This window comes from Salvia miltiorrhiza, chromosome 3 (assembly GCF_028751815.1).
Source record: "Salvia miltiorrhiza cultivar Shanhuang (shh) chromosome 3, IMPLAD_Smil_shh, whole genome shotgun sequence".
Classification (NCBI taxonomy): Eukaryota; Viridiplantae; Streptophyta; class Magnoliopsida; order Lamiales; family Lamiaceae; genus Salvia; species Salvia miltiorrhiza.
In genome coordinates, this window is record NC_080389.1 from 11,763,752 (window position 1) to 11,767,994 (window position 4,243).

The window sequence follows — 4,243 nt, forward strand, 5'->3', positions numbered from 1 at the left end:
TACATTTAATTATTTTTTATGCATTAAATGGAGAAATTAATTCAAGCAAATTAGGTCAACAAGAAATTAAATTTCCAAGCGAAATAATAAATCTTTTTGCCCAAAAACTATAGGAATTGCAAATATAACTTAGGCGGAAAAAAAATTTACTAAGAATTTGGTAGCAATTGTAATTTTATTTTGCAATGACTAAAAGTCCCTTTTTCCCCTTTGTTGTATTGTGTTTGAATCATTTTTTCATTCTCACTCGACAACTATTATCTCATTCTAACTGCAAAAAAACATCAATTTTGCGATCGATGCTTCTGCTATGGGAAAGATGCATTAGTAATTTCATTTTCCTTACGTCAATGCTTATTAATTAATGAGTAGAATGTTGATTTGATGATGATTATAATGATAAATATTTCAACCGGTCATTTTCCAAAATTAGCAATATATTCTAATTTCCGAAATTGTCCTTCGGTCATTTTCTTTTTTGTATAATTGTCCAGTGATAATGAAGTGTAGTATGTTTTAGTACATCATCGTCAACTCAAAGCTTGTCACATCAGATTGGTAATTAAATAGACTTTAATGTGAATATTGTTTTATAATACTCCAGCCGTCTGCCTGCGAAAATCTATACTATATTAAAAGAGCAGTTTTCAATTTGAAATTGATTTCAAATCAATTTGAAATTGATTTGAATGGCGATTTTGTGATTCCTTCAAAAAATAATGTCATATTATATATACACAAAAAATGAATTAAACTAACTTAAATTAAATTACAACTTACAAATCTCACGTCTAAAAAAATGGAGCATGCACTAAAAACTGCATTTTTTTACGTGCAATGCATTACTAATTTATTTCACACTAATTCAACAAAATATATTAATTACTTAGAAAACACTATTCAAATATATTTATTCAATTTGATTTTCTTTTAAATTCATCAACTTTAATTTATAAAAAAATATTCAATATGGATGTTAAAATTTAATGTAAAAAATTATAAAAAATAAATTTAAAACCAATAAGTGTCACAGCCCGCCTTAACTAAGGATAGTTAAGCCGAGTGATTTACGACTAGGGATGGGGTTAAAGAATAAGGGAAAGAAAGGGGCGTCATTTGAAACCGTAAATCTTACTCAACCTAAGAAAAATCGTCGTATTTACTCATTAATACTCTTTTGAACAGTCTATGAAAGACAACATAAAACTTAATTAATATCATTAATCAAGTTATACATCATATGAAACCATTCTCTTAAGACTCAAAGTATGACATAACATACTATAACATCAACAACATCTTGCAGCGGAAAGTAGCTAGACATATGTATGAAGACATATTCTAGACAGGTTAACTATTTATTAACAACCCTGGAGACTCCGCTCATTGCAGCACCATCATCACATCAGCTCAACCTGCACATTTAGAAAACATATGCAGGGCTGAGTACAAAAGCACTCAGTGGGCACGTATGCCTAGGTATAAAAATACATGCTTCAAAACTGTAAATTGTGATGCCATCATAAACAGTACAGCAAGGGAGTTTTTCGCTAAAAAGGCCCAAGCTTACTAAATTCATTTGTGATTCTTAAAGTTCGTCTGATCAGACTAAGTTCTTTTGTAATCTATCATATCTGAAACTGTGTGCCGGAGAGGTGGCCACCTCTCACGGTCACTTGATCGGCCAACCCGCTAGATGACTCACGGTCACTGGTGTACACTAGTCCTGGCAGGATAGCTATCAACTGCTCAGGACCCGAATTCGATTGCATCATTGGCAAAGCCAAAGCAGATAGATATCATACTAAAATTTAAACATTTTATGGCAAAACAATACTTGAAATAACTTTAACTCAAAGATTTTATCATGAAATAACTTGCTTGAATGTAACATTTAAACTCAATTGATATATATGAAACTGAAATTAACAGTTAGATCATCTCATGCATTCATTCGTATAAGAGGCCCACGATACGTAGGGGATCTCTATATACGTATAGTAAAAGTAATGCTCACCTCGTTGTGTCTCTGTATCAATGAGTAACGTCACTCTCTCCCTCAAGTCGTTACTTCCCAAAAGGACCTTCATCGTTATGAAGAATTGGTGAGAAGTTATAAAAGAAACCTCGATTAATAATCTAATCTCTTTTATGAAACATTAGTATCTCTAATGTTCATCTCTCTTGATTGTTAATCAATATAACAATTATTATCTCTCGTCATTACTCATTAATTATAACATCCTTATGTTATAATTAGCAGCGCTTCAATTAAAAGAAATATTTAACACATCGAAAAGTCCACTTTCTTAGCAGATCTATTCGCTCTCATCTCGTCTAATTAACCGATTAGAAAGTTAAACTTTCCATTAGGCATGTATTTGAGTCACGGGTCAACAAGAATTGACTATGCTCAAATTCTAATTTCACTAAAAATTTCGGCATGACCTATTCATATATAATGTCAGCCACGAGATTTCAACGCGTGAATCTCACTACGTGAACTCGTCTCTCGACTCAAAACTTAACATCTTGACATCTTTTCAACGCAAACCAAACAATTCAAAATCATCAAAACTCTTTATCAGTAAACTATCATTTATACTCGACACCAATTGTTCGAGTGTCAGATACCAACATTTATGTGCGTTAATCATAACTCTCACAACTCAAACCATTTAGTCATATCGTATCATCCATCAAAACAAATATAATCAAGTTGTTTTCTAGAAAGTTTTGCTGTTTTTGTGTCATCTTTAAAAATTCATAACAACCAACTCAATCATCATAAACTATCATACCAATTGATCTCAAAAACTTCATGAAGTGTAGTTCACTCTAAAAATGGTAGTTAACCAAAAAGGTTAAAGGTTTTTGGAGATATTGCTCTTTTAGTGCAGGCTGTCAAAGATTGACAGTTTCTGCCAATTTTGTTTAGGCCATTAGAAACCAAGGCAAACCTTAATAAAATTCCATCAAATTTAATCATCCAAAACTAAAGGTATCCTTGAAGATTTGGTTAAATTTTCACAAGAGAAAACGTTCATATGATCTGCCAAATAAACAATGAAACTCATACACTTTTACTGTTGGACAAATATGACAGCAGAACAGGGCATTTTTGAAATAATAAACTGCTCTGTTTCAGAGGTCATAAAAATCGAAATCTTATGTTTTTAGAAAAGTATTGAAGTCTAGTTTCGTTTAAAAAAAAACGGTGATGCAAAATCCTTCATGGATTAATAGATATAAACGTTTTTGTGAAGTCTACCAATAGTTGACAGATTCTGTCAAGGATTTTTCAAAATATCTTTAAAATAGCAAACATCATCCAAAAGACATGAAATTTTGCAGAAACGATATACACATATCATAGATAAACATACTAAAATTTCAGAGCCATCAAGCAATGAAAACTCATCGAAACATAAGCTTGAAACTGCTGTAAAATTTTGACAGAATTCCAGTTTTAATTTCGTTCAACAATTATCATCCATAAATTGTAAATCAATTAGCATGCTCATGTGATATCGTAGAACACATATACGCAATAATATTCATTATGCAACGTCTCAAACTTCACGAATTTAAATAATCATACTCTAAAAATTTATACAATTTTCGTGCTTGGAAAAATATGAATTTAATATATATCGATTCTAGCATACCCCTAAGCACAAATATCAAGTCAAAACGATCAAACAAAAATCGAAAGACAAGCTAATATGTGAAAAACGGGGCTGCCCTCATGGGTTTCATAGCTACGGTTCGTTCCGTTCTTACTCCCTTCATTAAACATGCTCAACATCTACCCAAGAACAACATACTAAAATTTCACGACGATCCGACGTCGTTTCAAAATAAAGTCGAGAATCGACGTTTTTCGACGTCGACGAAAATCGAAAAGAAAACCATCAAAACGTAGGTAGAGATCTTACCTACTTAGATACGTGATCGAAAAGATGATCGGCGCTCGTCTCGGTGCTCAAATCGGAAGTCAAAAGCTCTAAGCTAATGTTTTCGTATATTTTCATATATCGATTCGTAAGACCAAGCTCCCTTATTTATAAGCGAAGAAGACAATTCTAAATTGTCTTGTCTTCCTTAGTCAACAATTATGACTAAGGAATTCACACTTGAGTCAACAATTACGACTAAGGAATTCACACTTGAACTGTCTTACTTAGTATTAGAATATATCAAATATATCCTAATCTAGTCCATAATATCTTTCAGTTTTGGT